At 33.3% G+C, this 19376-nt stretch overlaps 1 protein-coding gene across 3 annotated transcripts in view; it reads right to left on the bottom strand.

Annotated features, from left to right (window-relative positions):
* The window catches only part of Picot (putative inorganic phosphate cotransporter protein picot), a 126367-nt gene that overhangs the window by 32673 nt on the left and 74318 nt on the right, over nt 1–19376 (bottom strand). The gene's annotated exons all lie outside the window — the stretch shown is intronic.

The following is a 19376-nucleotide window of genomic DNA, read 5'->3' as shown; positions in this document are numbered from 1 at the left end:
GCCAGTATTATTATTATTATTTAGTTTCAGAAAGCTTCCATCCCATTTATGTGTACCATTAACAAACGGCACGATAGGTACCTAAAAACAATTAACAAAAAAAAGAAATTCCAAAAATGCCAATGCAAAAGCACCTCTAAAAAGACTAAAAAGTAAAAAAAATATCTAAACTTATAGATACTAAAATGATAGGTTATATTTCTCAAAAAATGCCCAATGAAAATAGTCTAGTGTTATTTTTAATCAAAATAAATGCTTCAGAGAAGTATACACTATACGGTGAACTATTCGGCATCTCTCATATTTTAATTATAACCCATCATTTACTTTAATAAAAAAAACCTCGTGTCCGTAGACGCTGAGTAATGCTACGCAGTCAGTGGAACAATTTGCTACAATGTGGTTGCACTCCGCGCCAGAGTTATTTGAAATACTGCCAACCTTGCGCAATAGACACTAAGGTCGGGGCTTCTAATTTGGCCATGACAGTGAACGTGGCTGACTACCGTAGCACAAAACGCAACACAGACATTCATCAAGAATCCCACTTCACTCTGATTCCTGATGGGCATGGGCCAATTTCTATTCAAATCGACATGTAAATAAACACGACATGAAAGAATACGAATGTCGACGGTATAGCAAGAAACGATATAACAGGAACACGCTTGTGTATAAATTGAAAAATAATCTATTTTAGGATCTTCGCTGATATTTTTATGTATCGATGTTATTTATGCTTTGAGTTGTTTCGTTTCATCAATAGGATTTGGAGTCCACACCAGGTCAAGTATTCTCTCATGTTGGAGAGAGTTCAGAAGAAATTCTTGAGATTTATGTACATGAGGGAGTATGGTCACTACCCGTGGCTCTATCCTACTGACTTTCTTTTGGTTTGCTCGGAATTAACTATCTACGGGTCAGGGGGGATGTGCGCATTGCTACACAATTCTTCAGACTGATTCGTGGATGGTTTGAAAACTCGGTCATCATGGAGAGCATTCATTTCTAGGTTCCCGATGGTTATCTCCGTCACCGACAACATAGACTATTCTATCTCCCAGCCTGCAGGACTAACTTGCCAATGGTCATGCCTGTGGGGAGAGCAATCTTGCTGTTGAATAGAAACAATTCGGATAACGACATTTTAGCATCAATGAAGCTGCCTTTAAAAGGCAAGCTCTATTATTACTGGTATAGTTTATATACACACTGTTTATATTAATGTAAGAATTCTTATCACCAAATGTATTTTAAAAAAGCATTAAAATTAACAATTTTGTAATGTTTTTAAAACGAATAAACTGAATAAGTGACTTGACTTTTGGTAAATTAAGGAAGCAGCAAAAATGCTTGCTTTCAAAATAAGAAATAAAAAAGACTTCACAAACATTGTTATTATCAAACAACTATACTGTGCACGGATATGAAGTATGAAACCATCTAGAGTTTGCATAGACTGTGTGGTCTCCATTTTGAACAAAATTGAATGGATTCAGAAAAAAAAACATTTCTTGCAAACCGCACAATCGATTTAGTAATTATCTCGTTGCATTTTTCTAAATTGGTTCATTTAGTGTTCGTAGATAATCTGCAGTTTCGATGTTGCTATATAAAATTGTACTGATTTAAAAATTGTACTGATTTCTAAATAAAAACAGAATTGAATAATTGAAAATACCCACGCGGCACATGGATGGGTTCGGGCAATCTTTTTTAATGTAAAACACTGTAAAACGAATTCAAATCAAAATGCTTGCGTTATAAGACTGTGTTGAAGACTTCAATTGTAACGAAAATCAATATAAAATCTCTATTAAAATGTGTTGATATTCCAACTAAACCAAAATACATACAATTTTGGTAAAACTTTTTTTAAACTGTTGATTGCCATATAATATAAAAAATAATTTAGAAACTATCAAAGACCAGCACTGTAGAAGAAATTCGAAATGACAGGACACCAATCATGTGCCCCGGTGGAAGTGATCCGAAAGCAGATCGAGGAAGAGGTTGACTTCATGTATGGAAGAGGATTGAAGCAGGATAACAGAGAATAATGAAGAGAATCATCAATGTAAATCCTACCCTGGGATGTGATGCTTCAGTTGTAGGATTTTGGAATAGCTTGTGAGATGAAAATATGTACATCTATTTGCGGAAAAAAAGAGAAAAATTTCAGTCGTAGTTGGTTGACGACGTTCTGGTGATTTTGGTAATTACATGGATGATATATTGTAATTAGCTAAATTAGCCATGCAAGATTAACTTCACTGGAAAATTTATGATAATATTTTCAGGGTAAAAATATTACTTATTGCGTAGGACATTGAAAATTGATGCATAATACTCAAACGGCGATGGTGGGTAGCACTGAAATACAGGTATACATTTGAATCATTTACCTTTGTAAACACTCTCATCGTCCCAATATCCTCTTTCCTCGGCCTGTGGAGCACTTTCCTTTCCCGTCTCACTATTCTTCCTATCGAAAGAGGTGTACATCTCGCAAACTGTTCTTAACTGGCACTGGTACCTCCAGATGCTCGACATTTTATAAAATCTAATGTTTATTACATTGTGTTTGTCTGCAAGCTAAAGCCGGTGTTCATCTCGGCAATTAAGCCTTAAAGCTTGCGAGGTTTTGACAGCAACACAACACGAAGCAACCTTGACTAGGCTAAAGGAAGATCACCTATTTGTTTATGTCAAAAGGTATGGAGATCACGTTGAAGATATAAACCGAGTTATTCAAGTCATAGGTTTCACATGCAGAAAACGTCGAGTTATCTCGTCTTTATCTCTGACTCTATTTACCTGCCCGCTAATTTGTAATTACACATAAAGTCATCATTATCTTTGCGTTACACACATTTGTAAACAGTGTTATAAGAGTCATTCGGCGTTCAAACACTTAACAGTAAGTATCAGTACGAACGAATACATTATTCATTATTATTCGTAGAAAGAAAATAAGGAAATTAGCACGTTCTGATGGAAAATGTTAAGATTTAATCTTATTGCTGAAGATTGCATCAGAGATGATTTTTGGTCTATTGTTGCAGAAGTAGAATTCCAAGAATCTAATAGTCGATTGACGCAGTGAACTTCCAGGCCACCAGAGAGGCCCCGACGGGGTCTGAGATAAGATATTCAAATGCAAACTTAAGATTAACATAGATTTTTGAATGGTAGTAGGTAGGTGCAGTTTTTGAGCACATCCTCGCAACATTAAAACATCAACAAGGGCTCGTCGATGTATCACATCATGGATTTTTTGCAATATTTTTTAAACCCATATTCTCTCGTCTTTTACCCCAAAGAGTAATTCTTTTACTCAAAATCAATACATTGACACCAACAGACACATCCATTTTCAGACCAACAAGAAATCGTTAAATTTAAGAAAACCCAGGGTAATGAAATATACGGATCATCTTCAGAAAAATCATACAAACGTAGACGTTCCATATCAAAAATATATGACTCTTATAAATTTTAAGTACCGAAATAATTATCATGTCAAATGTAAGCGTGGTGAATATATGTGAAATCCTACATTATTGTAATGTGCGAAATGACGAAACACTAAAATATGGCTTGGGCTTTTCCCTATCTTGTAGGTATGTCGACGTAGGTTGTAAAGATACCAGAGCGACACCTTTATAATTATATGCCCAACAAAGGTAGGTGTGAATAGATTACATTATTTTATTTGATAGTTTTATGACTTCCTTCTAAAATACGATTAGAAAAATGTCTAGTCTGGCCTAATCGGAAATTTGATGCAGTTTGAGATTGAGAACGTTTGCCTAAATATTAATGTGATTGATCAGTTTACAGTTCGAAAGTTTTTAGTGAGATGTTGGATAGGTATACAAATAGTTAAAGGCAACATTTTTTTAGGTGGAGGAATTAAATTTTCAATTCCTGGAATACCAAAATTGCAAATTACCGATAATAGATTAATTTAAATAATGTGAATTATGAAGCAGAAAAACAGATTTCTGGTTTGTATAAGAGGTGAGTCAGCAGTTGCAAGAAAAAATGCAAAAACAAAATGTTCGAGGCGTTTGGAAATTCAAGTTATTATAAAAATAACATGGTTCGATAGCATTTGAGGACTTGGAAAACAAGTACAAATCTGCTCAAGTGCAAACTTCAGACGCGAAGAGAACAAAGTTCAACGCACTCTTATATAAGTGTAAGATGTAAAACGATTAAAGTAAGTAATAAAATCATTTATAAAAACACGAACGCTGCGGAAAACGAGTTGGTACCGTTGATGGATAATGATACAATAGTTATAAAATTGCGCATTAGAATCTGCGAGGGGATATTAATTATTAATTAATGTGCGTTATTTATTTTTGAGTAGGAAGATTTTGATGGGATCTATTGCTACGAAATGAAGCCTGTCGACTTCCCTATATTATTTAAGTTAATTGTCTTTTGTCCACCTAACGCCAAGTCTCCCCCAGTCTTTACACCTGATGATGTAAATTGGACTGGATTCGATCATGAAAAAATATAGAAAGATTAAGGTATATACAGAATTCTATCAGTAATTCCAGAGGGAAGACGTTCAGGGGGTCGAATACGAACAAATTGATAAATTAACAATGTCAACTTCCAAAGATTTCATACCGATATCCCTAGCACGGTTGCGCTTTCGACAGCCGAACTGATATTGACACGAAATAAATAATACATCGTTTATACGATGGCAACAATGACAGAACTGAAAATGGATTACATTCCAAAACATCAAACAAATTTAAAAATTCTAACAAATTGACACTGTCGAATTGAAATATTAACTTTAAAATGCATTTGCATTTCGCCTGTACTTTTTTTACATTTTAGATTAATTAATGAGGTTTTCAACAACTTATATTTTGCCAAGCTGGAACGTAATCAATTGATCGCGTTTTAGATGTATTAGTTAAGTCTATGGATCGTGCTTACGATTTCTTTCAATTCTAAGAGTTTCGTTAGTTCACTTCCTTCTGTATATTGACAGTTAACCGAACACCTTAGGGGCCGCGCTTAAAGCGGTAACTTTTGTCTATCGACTGTCGGAATCAGACCATAAATGACGGATTTGGTCAATATGGTATTGATATAGGATTTTATCGATCGACCGTGCTTGATACTCAGATGTCGCTTTAAGCTCGGTCCAGACATGTTCTTTTGTCCGTACCGTACCTCCGTTTCGTACCAGCGTCGCGATCAAGAACGCTAGTTTGGACGCCCGTTCGGTACGGTACGGTGGTACGGCATCTCGATACGGATAGAGGTACGCTCCGATCCATCGCGAGTCGGTTTTTCGGCCCGTTCAAAGGCGATACGGTACGGGTCTGCGCCAGTCTGGACGTGTTCGCGGCGTCTTACATCTTTCTCTGTTTTTGAACAATTCTAACTCCCACCAACGTCGCCTTTTTTGTTTTTTTTTCGTTATATTATTGTGAATAACAATGAAGGACGCGCAAGCAATCGTCAAATTCTCAAACACTTCCGCAGTCGACGACATGGTGGGAGGAAATGGACACGCGATGATCGCAGCGACGTTACGGAGATACGGGCTCTTGATCGCGACGCGGATACGAAACGGAGGTACGGTACGGACAAAAGATGATGCGTCCAGAGTTTTTGGATCGCGACGCTGGTACGAAACGGAGGTACGGTACGGACAAAAGAACATGTCTGGACCCAGCTTTAAGTGGACTGATGATGAGAAATAAGACTGGAGTATGATGGGTAGATCTGATAGAAACACAATACGAGTTCTGAGAACACTGTGCCCTGACTAGAAACGAATATGTAGAGAAAAGAGCCGGTAAAGAAACCCGTGGAAGAATCCACATCGTGTCTTGGGATGATCAAGAAGTATCGGGAGTTTTTAAGGTGCAAAAATAGATACAAAAGTAGTTAATAGTGTTCTAGCAAAAATAAATATGAGTCAAAATGGTCGAACATATATTCGACTTTGAATAAATTTCGTAGCAAGGATTGTGTTCGATAACGCAGGTGTGTGGAGTCCATTCATCCTGGCTGCCAGTCCAGTCATAAAACCGGCATGATATTTAGTTATTAATTATTTTAGTTTGTACTTCATACGGGTCACGCACGAGCAAGTAGAAATTAATTCAGGCAATTTACTCAATACGTTCACATGGCAACAAGGACAGATTGAAGTGTCATGGGCTATAAAATTTGGAATCAGTAGAGATGTTATTTTAAGTGTTATTCACGTGGCTGTGATAAATAAAATTAATTACCACGTGAATTAAAATATGATAAATTGTCAGACGATTTATTTTATTTTATTACTACTTTGGTAATTAAAAAGTTTAAAAAAATGTACATTAATTATAATATGTAAATTTTATAATATGAACTGTGTTTTTGTAAAACCCTTCTAGCCACATTTATTGGGAGCGTTATTTTTCACGTTTCATATAGAACAGTCTTTAAAGCACAACATGGTACAGTAATTTATACTGATTGGCGTAATAAGACAAACAAAAAAAAAAAATTATGCAAACAATATTTTTAGGTTTTTTGAGAAAACCGTAGACGAAATTACTCAACCCTCAAATATTTCGTATTTATAAATAGATGTGCTATATTACATAAAACTTTTGAAAAACAAATAACCACTTTCATATATACTTCAATATTTTTAGTTCGGTTTACGAGTCCGAAAGAAACCATGTTTATAGTATCCTGTAAAATTTTCCTTTTTGGGGCTTGAAGGGTTTGCCACAAGGGTTACCACAGTCAATATTACAAATAATGGATCGGTATATCGGTTGATTTAAAGCTCGGCTTGGTTAGAATGTGGAGCTTAGCGCGGCTTAAAACATGATCCGTATATAGGTCGGAAGCCTAGATATCAGCAATATTACACTATTTTCTATGATTGTATTAGAAGAAATTACTTGATTTTCTATGCTGCGTGGGTGGTATACCTATGCTCCTACGTCATTGGGAGATCGAGAGCTTTCAAAATGTCAAATGTTTTAGGCGGGCTAATTTACGAGTTGATTTTTTGATTCAGCATGGTGCCTATACGCAAGGATACTAATTTTAAATGTTTTTTTTTTAATTTGGTGAAGTCAAAGCACTATTCATGAAATTATAACAAACAAACCGCTGAAAACACTATCCTGGCGTTGAAAAGTCCCTCTTATTATACCTTACCAGTCTATTTTTAATTGATTATCAATTAATAACATTAACATTCTCCAGCGCGTAATTAATGTAACAGTCCATAATGATAAAATTATGCAATTCACATTTATTTGAATTTGTATTTGAATGGACTTAAACTTGTTTATATTACAGTTGACATCTTAAATGCAAAATGAATTCACCCGTATAACTGTATGCTTCCTAAATAAGCTTCAATAAAAATGTCGGTGAGATTGAAGTACGTAAACGTCATATTTGACATTTGGTACTGCTAGCTCTTAAGGCTTAAGCGGCCGATTTAGCCCGCTTATATTTGCGCGAGGAATGTCGCAAATAGCGAGGATATAGACTGATATACCGGGCCATAGAGCTAATACTTTTGAATGAAAGGGTCAGACCAACAAAAAATAATTTAAAGAATAATTTGATCTAAGCATGATTTCTAAACTACAAATTAAATCATTAAAAATCAAGATTGTACGCATTTTAAATCTGCAATATATTGTAGCTACTGTATACCAAAGAAATTATTATTACGTTTGTGGTTATCCACTCGCAATCTTCACAGAGAAAAACCGCAGAGCAAAGAGTGAAGAGTGACAGACACGCTAAAGGATACTTATTTTCTAACGATCACTTCGTTTTTTCTATTAACGCCTCGAGAGCAAACAATTTGCATTTAGAGCTATTTAATATATTTGTCATGACGCAAGCGACTGACGTACGAAATAAGAGGAGTAAAATATGATTTTTTGATACAAAATTGTTGATACCCGCAGATAGTGGCGTGCCATTATCTTTTTCCGGTTTACACGTTCTCCGATATTTTTTTGAGTGAAAAAAAATTTCAGCTATTCTGTTTTTGATTGAATTAAGAATCTGTTGGACAATCAATGCCATTTTCGAAACTTTAAGTAAAGCATTTTAAGGGAAATTATAATAATTAAGCACATAAACTTTAAATATCATTTTAAGGGAAATTATAATAATTAAGCACATAAATTTTAAATAAAGCATTTTAAGGGAAATTATAATAACTAAGCACATAAACTTTAAATAAAGCATTTCAAGGGAAATTATAATAATTAAGCACATAAACTTTGAATAAAGCATCATAAGGGAAATTATAATAACTAAGCACATAAACTTAAGTAAATCATTTTAAGTGAAATTATAATAACTAAGCACATCAACTATAAATGAAGCATTTTCAGGGAAATTATAATGACTAAACACATAATATTAATTCCATTGTAATTTTCCATTCATAACGTCTCATCATTGAACTTTTTTTTTCGTAATTCTTTTTTTTTTACATTAGGTCCACACAGGAGTCCCCGAGAAAAATAATTTCCTTCAGGGCCTATTTTACTTTTGGATATGCTATGAGGAGGATTTTTTTGAGGAAAGTAAGGAGACGAAGATCTGGGAAGGAAAAAGGTACGAGGGGTAGGTAAAGGAAGAAAACTTACCGATATGAAATAATGTAATTTCTTTTTAATGTTGTCAAATTATTCGTTTTCCTGTTAAAAACGTGCCTAGAGGCCTATAAAGAATGATTTGAAAATTTCATAAAAAAACAATCAGTAAAGTACTAATATGTTATGAGGAAGTCGGAACACGTGTCCTTCAAAAAATAATAATATTTTCGCATCTCGTCCATTGTATTTATTCGGACAAGGCTACCTGCGTTGAACACGTGTTCAGATATATTCTGAAAGTCTAATATTCTATTAATAAATAGTAATGCAGTCACAATTTTAACAGCATCTCGGTAAAATAAAATCGTACTCATTTTTCTCCATGTAGGTAGTCAGTGTGTCCAGGAGTTTTAAAAAATATATATTTTAATATTTCTCATTCATTTATTTGTATCTGCATTTATGTTTTATTCTTAATTTTTATCTATCGAATCATTTATCTTTTTTTATTTATCTTTTCTATATATCTTTTAATTTTTATCTATCTAATCATTTATCTTTTTTATTTATCTTTTCTTTATATCTTTTTATTTATATCTGTGATTCTATATAAATTCGCATTATCTAAAATTAGATCAAACTCCCGCCACCTCGGAACAGGCTCAGCCTAGTGAGGTGGATTATACCAAAAAAAAATGTATGTTAATTTATTGGTTAATAAATAATAAAAAATAAAAAAAAAATATATATAATATTTTTATTATAGCCACTATTTTAACATTTTACATACAAAATGTGATAGTGAATATATATAGTGTCATGTATTTCTTAGTCACCCCTGCTAAGTCACCAAACGTAGAGATACAACTGTTGTGTTAGTAGTTTGACAATGCCAACGAAATAGTGAAACAGTTGTGTTCAAAAGTAAATGTACACAACAGTGAAAATGCGGAAAAAATCATCAAAGTAGCAAACTGATTTAAAAAGTTTACCTATTTAGTGGCACACTCCCTAGCGGCGCTTTCCGAAAGCTTTCTAAGTCCTCGCCAGCTGATAATTTCCGACGCGCGTTCCTTAAGCGAACTCCGGAGCCGCGCCGCGTGGGAGCCTCGCTATTTCTGCACCTAGCACGTGCGTCATTATCTAAGAACCATGCGTATTTTGCGCATGCTGACGCCGTGCGTCACCCAACCGGCAAATGTCACGTGCACAGTGTGGAGGCGGTCTACAATCAACAGGTAGACTTAATAACAAAGATATCTCGTTCGACGTATAAATTTTTTTTTGTTGAAAATAATTCGATATACCGACATAGTTTTTGTAGTTCCAAATCGGGTAATTTTACATATCATTGATAAAATACGCCGAAAATCGCTCTTGTTTTACGTAAGCCGTTAATTAATTTTCTTAATAAATCGTTAAAAATTTTACGAAGTTTATATCCAATTGGGTTTTATTTAGTCATAAAAAAGTTGAGTTTATTAGGTTGAGTAGTAAAAAGGTATGAAATAGGTTTTTACTAATAAATATTTATCATATTAACCGATATTTAATATTATCGTAGATATTTCAAAACACTGTTAATTTTTTTAAATATCATCGTTGTTTTAGAATTAAATTATCATTGTTTAATGTAGAAAGGGTTAGGTTAGGTTAGAGATACGATCAACAAATGTTTCATTGCACGAGTTTCCTGTTTAATGCATTTCTGCAATTTCCTACGTGCAATCAGACAATTGCATTGACCGCGATTCTCAGAAATCTGCATAATGTATCGTGTATTCTAGTGCAACGGACACAATTGTAGACTTAGACGATGTATTGATCCGGCCTTCAGTTCAAACACTTCACAAGGGGCACAAATGCCGGAGGTTTTCTACAAACTCTTTAAATACACCTAAAAATTTCAGTTGACGGTGCGTGCTTTGAAACTTTATTCCTGCGTAATGTGTAAAATAAATAATTCAAGTTTCTAAAACAAATTTTATTTGATTCATTTCTATTATCTTAAAATTAACTAATTTATAATATACATACAGGGTGTATCGGCACGTACCCGACAAACTTTAACCAGCTTTTCCTTAGCACATTTGGAGTAAAAAATGTTATGGGCACTTTGCTATCCGGTTACATTTTTTTTCAATTAAAAACAAAAATTATAAAAAAATCCTCACTCCGTCACTGTCATTGGCATTGTTTCTCGTGTTCAACAGCTGTTATTAACAAGTGTGTCAAAAAGCGTCTTCGCTCTTTCATACACACTAAATAATAATAGTTAAAAATGAGACGCATGGTGCCATGCCATTTCGTTGTGGTACGTACGTACATTATTTAACGAAACTCGAACAAAATATTGCCAGATGGGTTTTCAAACTTTGACAAAGGATAAAACAGTGGTGACATGTGATGAAAATATGAAGAGTAATTTTTTTATTAAAAAAAATGTTCCCGGATAGCAAAATGCCCATAACATTTTTTACTCCAAATGTGCTAAGGAATAGCTGGTTAAAGTTTGTCGGGTACGTGCCGATACACCCTGTATAGTATACTTGCGTCACAAGATACTTTCAGTATCGTGCAAGGTGCAAGACTACCATTCAGAATTGAAAAGTCGCTTGAAATGGCTTTGGCCGTGTTTGGTGACCAGATGCTTTCTCACCTCCTTCTTCTCCATCTCCTCCCCCCGTCACCACTTATTTAAGCTTCACAACATACCCCAATTGGAGATGCCATAATCTCACTGGTTCTAGATGTTTGAGAGAAGTTGAGACTCAGTTGGGTTGTATTAATGTTAAATTTAATTTTCTAAACAAAGTTTAAATATGATAAATACAAATCACATCAGACAAGCGATAAAGTAGGTTAAAAATATTCTATTAATCAATAATTCTTCATTTGAATACCACTCACACTCAAAAACCTCAACACTTAAACATTTAAATCTGAAATAAAAAAGCTGGATACTTAACATAGGAAGATCTGAAATAGAAAATTTACTGAAATCAAACACAGACTAAAACAGAATCAACTGAACTATACCAAAAAACATTTCATATTTATAACTATACCAAAAAACACTTCATATATATATATCAAAAAACATCTTACTTATTTTAAAATTATTAAAAAAAAATATATATATATATTGCATGATATTTGTTCATAATTAAATTTATTTGTAACTTTGATGTAATATTAATTTTCTTATAATTAAATTATACATGATATGTAAATGAAATCCTCAGCACGGGAGATCCCAGTGAGAATATCATTATATCTATTTGTTACACAAAAAAAAGATAATAAAACACTTATGATTAAACACTTATGATTATGATTTCTTTTGATGTAATAATTTTTCAAGCTTACTTATTCGAAATGTAAATTTCTTCTTTTGAAAGATACTGAGGCAAATATTTTTTAATAAACACTTTCAACTTCACAAATCCTACAATTATAATATCCAATGATTTTTCGCAGGTGCGCTCGTTTATTAATAAAATGGACAATGTGACTCTAGCATGATAAAAAACATTAATGACAATAGAAACAATTGTTAGAATTGATGGTAAAATTACACTTTATCAAATTTCAATTATTTAAAATGTCGTATCGTGGACAGAAGCAATATCGCTGATCAGAATATCGTGTTAGAAACAATTGCTCACAGCTGCTATTTTACATAACACGGAACAATTATTACTGTTTTCTAAAAATAATCCCCACGTGACAATTCACAATAACAGTGCGTCTATCAGACAGAACAGACCGAGTCCCTCACTACTTACTGCACTATGCCCAGTACATAAATAAACCAATCACGCCCAGTAAATTGCATTTACGATTCATAATTTAAAAAAAGAACATTCGTTCGCGTAATGTGATTGACTGAGATTGACTTATGAATAATATATTACGTAGGTACTTACATATTAAAATTTCCAGTAAGGTTTGTATTGAATTTAACATTGCATTCTAAGTACAATAAATATCACTATGGTAACATTCTAAGTACAAAAAGATAATTATCATGAATGTTTAAATGTTCGACTTTTAGAATTATTGTTCTTCGTAAATACGAGTGAGATAGATGCGACTTACGAATTAGAATAAATATATATTTAATTCAATTTGATCAAAATAGATAATTTTAATAACTTTTGAAGGCCATGCCCATAAATGTAAAATATCATTGCAGAAGGAGGTAGAACTAATAAATCTTAAACGATATCATATTTTATCGTAGAATTTTTTTATGTAATTTTTTTTTATTTAGACTTGATCGCTGCATAAAAAAATCTCAACTGCCTGGAACCAATAGGCCTCCGCACCCTTAATTTGGGGTACCTATGTTATACGTCTGAAAGAAGTTGTGAGAAGAGGAGATGAAAAGGATGAAGGTTGAGAAGTATCTGGCTAAAACAAATTCAAGCGATAGTAGTTTTTTAGAAAAAAAAAAATATTTATTTCAGAAAAATTTTAAAATCAACATATCATCCGTAACGTTCGGATCGAAAAGCAAATTTATATTATGCCGAAAAAGATTTCATTTCAAATCAAATTCACAACAATTCCGATAAAAAAAAAAACTAAAAATAACGATGCCATTGACCTCAAGGTACCTATTTTATTTCCGTACAACCTTGATCTAGAAAACTGTGGAGGTATTTCTGTACAATTGAGACAACGTGCATAATTAATTTGTGGCAGCTGTTCTGGGAATTTTAATTGCAATTCAATGAGTAGATACATCATTTTTATTTCCCGCCGGCGAAGCTTAGTGCTAAATCACTATTTTGATTAATCTTTATAACGAATTGGTGTACATTATGAATACCAAAAAATATTCGTTAGATAAATTGAAGGTTTTCTTATCGTTTTGCTTGAGTAGAATACAAATAAAATAATAAATTACGCAATAAAAAATATAAATGTAAACTACTAAAAAAAATATTTTTTATATATAAATGTATGAACGCGTAAAGGAAACAAGTTTAAAAAATACAGTATTATAGCTAAGATTATCTGTGACAGTTTCACTTGATTAACTCTTTTGCTTTCTTATAAAATTATTTACAAAATAAATAAAAACCAGTTTTGTGCTTGAAAACGAACGTTTCTAGACTCCGTTTGTCAAGCGATTTTAATGCCTATTACCTACAATATAAGGTATACCAAGAATATATTATACATTTTTGGCTTGTAACTTCCTCTTAAGACGATACAATTCGAATCGGGATCACAGAGGAAGAAGTTTATTAGAAATGAGGCAAGCTAGTTTACTTTGTTTATGATGTGAAATACTTTTAATTTACTTTGTTGATGACGTTAAAGACTTTTAGGATGTATGGTTTCACAAAATTTGAACATTTCATCAAATTTAATAATTAATTTTTGGTGAAATTATCAATATATTGAGATTTATAAAAAATGCTGGTTTACTATAAGGCGGGGGATGGGATGACTTGGATAAAGGATTCATTATCTGTTTTATCTTGATTGTCGCCCCTACGTCTTTTTATCAATAATTTCTAATGTGGTGTGTTGTTATTGCCGTAAACAAATACATTGTGTGTTTTGCGGCATCATGATGGGAAAGTTATGGGTTAGGATATGAATTATTCATGTCACGTTTATTAAAAGTTTTTGTAAAAAAACATCCCACGACAACAACATGGTAATATTATTCATGAAGCGGAAACGTTTCTCACAAAATATGCACAAAAGGGAGGAAATTTAATAAAATATTTGATTAAAGCGTAAGAAAATCACTGTATCTTGACAATAATTTAAACAACTAGACAAAAATATTGTTGTATTAGGAATGATTTGACGCGATGAAATCTGAGAAATTATTTTTGAAAATAAATAATATTGTCATAAATAATGTGGTCCCATGATAACTCTATAACAACACAACTACAACTACAACAAAATGACAATCTATTTATCCTTGTTTTTAATTCATCACTTTTCATGACTTTATATCATCACTCTTCAAATGTGTGTTGAATTGTCATTTACATTATAGGTAGGTATTTTGACGGCCTCCGTGGTCGAGGAGTAAGGCTGTCGACTAGCAATCCGAAGGTCGCGGTTTCAAATCCCGGCGTTAGCAAGTTAAATTTATTTGATGAATTTGTTTTGTTTCATAATTTATTAATTAAAAATAATATGTAGTTCACTTGCGGCACGTTCCGGAATGGAAGATACTCTCAGTATCGCCCTGGTGTAATACAACCATTCAGAATTGAAAAGTTGCTTGAAATGGCTTAATTGGTTTAGTGACCAGATCTGAGTATCCAGGTACTCGCCCACCTTCCTCTTTCCATCTCCTTCACCTCCCCTCTACCTTCAGCCCTACAATATACCCCGATTGGGGATGCCATAGTCTCACTGGCTCACTTGTGGGGTATTCACATAAAACGTATGTACTATATGGTCATATTTGGATTTGAAAAGATTAATTTTATATTTTGAACATTTTCACAACATTAATAACTGTACATTCGTATTCATAAGGAAACTACGTTGCTTAATTATTTATTATTTCGTATCTATTGTTGACAAATCTAAAACAAAGAACAATATTTCATGAGGTAGAAACTTCACTGTCGCCTAGTATTGTTTTAAGTAGACATAAGCCTAACTCCATCAAAAAGTTTTCCGGTTCACTTAATTTTAAACAAACATAATAAAAACCAGACAAAACCCTTATACAATTATCTGATGGCCGTGAAAACCAAAATAGACTACAACAATAATCATAAACATTGGCCACGAAAACATCTTTATCAGTTTCAAGTTTTGTATTCGGGAATTTATTGAGTAAATGTAAATATTATTGTTCGTTTGTACCTCGTCGGCTCAAGTCAAATGGCCGGCATTAAATAATCAATAACAAGCCATGCCTCCTGAAAACTGATGTGCGCAATACTAAAACATGTGCGCATTTTTGTATGAGTGTGCCGCGGACATAACCGTTGGTATATATATCTTCCACTTTCTCATAAAGCCTGTTACAGACCACGCCATAAGCGCGCTATGTTCTCGCATATCGCTCGCCATACATCACAATTGGGATTGTATGGCGAGCGATATGCTGAAACAGGCAAGCCACGAGAATATAGCGTGGTATGTCACAGGCTTGAACGATGTGGCAGAAATAAAGGGTTACATCGAATTCTTAAGGGACTGGGACACGGTCAAGCGGCTTGATCGCAAGCACGTAGTTTTTTTTGTCTATTGTTGTCTATTATTGTCTATGCTTAGCGGCTTGCCAGCCCGCATCAAGCCTCTCCGTCAAGCATGGCCACGCCTTCCTGTGATTTCGTGGTGGTCAAAATTTTATTGGTTTATTTATGCATCTATGTATATGTACTTCTATGCCTTCCTGTCATTTCGCGACTCGCGACTGTCAAAAGTCAATTTTGTGCAAAATGGAATCTGTCAAAGACAAAGCGTTCTTGGCTCTTACGTTAGCTTTATGTTTGAATAAAAATAATAAAAAGAAACGAATTTGGTGTCAAGAATGGTACAAGTTAAGGTACCGCTTTACCCATGAGCATTTGCAAAGTGTATTACAGGCTACAGCTATTTTTGTAAGAATATCTTGTGCGGTATTCATACAAAAAATATGTTTTCTCCATTGAAAATTCAGAAAATTATTTATTTTACAGTTTGATTATTAATGACCTTGAAAACCGCTATCATAATTATTAAAAAATACTAAAATACTTCCAGAATTTTTAAATTAGATGGATTTCTATAAATTGAACACAAAAACAATAACTAAGTACCTATTTTATAATAATTTTATTCAATTTATATCATTGTTTATGATACGTGATATTTATTTGTCTATTTTCGTTTGTCTATTCCCACAAAAATATAAATTCGCATCAAGCCCTGCCGCCAGCACGTAGTATTGCGAAATGCTTGCAAGCCAGCTTTGGTACACGGTCAAAATGCTTGTCACAAAGTGCCATAGACAAAAAACTACGTGCTTGCGATCAAGCCGCTTGACCGTGTCCAAGTCCCTTTAGCGACAGGACGATGCAACTTGAGTGTATCCTGCAAAACGCAATCCAAAAAATATGACGTTAGTTATAAGAGACGAAATCGAATATCTTTACTATAAATCCGGCTAATAGGACGGGACTTTGAGAGAACTGTTTATTGAAAAATGGGTGTGGGAATGCTAACGAAACCGGGTAGTAACATCCAGTTGGAAGAAAATATAAAAGTGCCTAAGGTGAGCTTTTATTAACGTTGAAATATCCCCTTACACTCCTAACAATCATATTTTATAATGTACTAGCCACAGACATAGGAATTAATAGACGAGAAGATAATGGCGAGGAGTAAAATCAACTGTTAAAGAACGAAGGGGGTGAAGCTGACTGTGATTCGTCAATAAATCGATCTGACAGTAAATAGGCATCTCGCATTATAATATCACCATTAACTTCTTAAAAGTAAAATCTGCTTTTGAATGAATAGACATTTTTACATGGGAGCGCAAATTACTCGCCACGTTATGAACAAATTTGCGAAGTCCAAATTCGGCAAAAAAATTCGGTTCTATTTTCAGATGCGAATATTTCGTTTAAGTATTTAGTTAAGACACTTTTATAAATGTTCATAATTTACTTCCCAGCAACCAACCAGCTTTGTGTTTCGCGTCCAGACGTTTCTCGATGTGATAATATATTATGTTTCTACAACTGATCCATATTATACGATGTGAATATGCTTAAAATAAAGTAAAATAATGCTTATATATGGAATGTAATACGACAATTGGGTTTATTCTCTTTTTCACATCTATTTTTACAAGTTTTCATAGCACAAGTCAACATTTTGCCGTGTTATTTCGTAAAATGAACCGATGATGCCTCGACCATAGTTCGCACAAGAATGATGACGTCACGTTTTCAAATTTCACTTGATACACTTGACACCATACGCGAGCCCAGCCGGCTCCAATGGAACCGGTATGGGGAGTGGGGATAATACGCTTTTAATCACTTAGGGCAGGTCTACTAATATTCATATGTCTATGGTACTAGCTGACGTATACCCGGCGTTGTTGGGGCTTATCCTTAGGCGATAGACATATACTATATCTGACTTTTCTGTAGGCATTTTTAAGGTATACAATTCCGTAGTACATTATTTTGATATATTTAAGGTTTAGCTAGCCTTAGCATTCTTAGCAATGTAAGCGTCCGAAAATATATTTTTTACGAATTGATTAAAAAATATTGATATTTCTCTACTTTCTATAAATATAATATGCATGTATTATATACATAAACCTTCCGGAAAAGATTCTCTAAATGACAGTGAAATCTTATCAAAATCCGTTGCGTAGTTTAGAAGAACTAAGCGCACAAACAGACAGACGCGGATAACGACTTTATTTTATACTATTTAGAGATTTGAGATTAGCTCTAGTACAAGACAATTTTTAGTATTTATCTGTAGGTAACGAATGATAAAATTCTGCATAAAAACCCGAAGTAAACAATAATATTTACAAGTAATGAAAACATGTAGAAATAAATTGGTAACAAGAAGTAATGATTGATATCTTTTTGGATGGTGTCAGATAAAAACATATTTTGGAGCAATGTCAACAAAAGTAGTGCCAGAATTATTTACCCACATGTTCATGTGACTGAACATCTTTCAAACTATTTTTGGAAAAAACATGTATTTTGATTTATGTATAGAAATATAATATTATTATGTTTGTGAGACGTCGTAATTTTACCAAGTGACAATACTGATAGTATTTTCAAAAATACAAAAAAAGAATAATACTTAAAGAGATATTGCGTTGAGTATTTCTCGGACGTCCCCGACTTCTAATATCATTCAAACCACTCTTCAGAAATCCTGACTCTAATAAGAACAAACTTTGAAAATTTCAGCGATATCGGTCGACTACTTTCCGAGTTTTGCGAGTGCAAACATACGCAAGCTGAATTTTTATATTGTGTGTACTTACTCCAGCATTAATTTCCTACGAAAAAAGTTCATTATTCCACGTACATAAATTTATTAGTAGGTATTTATTTAAACTATCATGTCTTTGTGTAAAAATGGGTTCACTTGTCAAACAAATTTCATTTAATTTACAATTTATATCTTTAACTGTTGCAATCTGTTATAATAATTCAAAATGGCTAAGTCGTATCTTATCACACCTAAATGGTCTCGTCTGCAAGTTTTTATTCTTCAAATATACACTTCTAAATAATGCAGGCAAAAAGATAAGTTGATAATGGATCAATGGTGCAACATCTACACATTACATAGTACTATTAATATTATAAGTTTAAAGCAAACAATGTACACTTCATATGATATTACAATATATAAATACGTTAAGTGATAGCTCGTAAGTGTCAATATTAAAGAAATCAAATGTAATTCAGATACGAAATTTTCCATTTATAAGAAAATAGGTTAAGAAAAAGCACTAAGAAGTAGTGCGAAATCATGTGTTTTTGGATTGAAAAGTTGATCACTTGAAATTATTTTACATGCTCTAATTAAATACTGCGAGTGGAACATATCTTGGCCTTTGAAACAATCGATCATTAAATACTGCGAGTGGAACATATCTTAGAAGAAGTTATGATTGGATGTGATTTGAGATTTTCACGGCCAAAAATATTGTAGTGATTTATTTTTGGGATATTATGCCGTGTCGCGCTATCGCCTTCAGCCAACGTTTCGTCATTCTTA

This window comes from Hesperophylax consimilis, chromosome 10, assembly GCF_061612785.1.
Source record: "Hesperophylax consimilis isolate HC1 chromosome 10, BYU_Hcon_1.0, whole genome shotgun sequence".
Lineage (NCBI taxonomy): Eukaryota > Metazoa > Arthropoda > Insecta > Trichoptera > Limnephilidae > Hesperophylax > Hesperophylax consimilis.
Note: the sequence above shows the minus strand (reverse complement) of the source record. Positions and strands in the feature narration are given on the sequence as shown.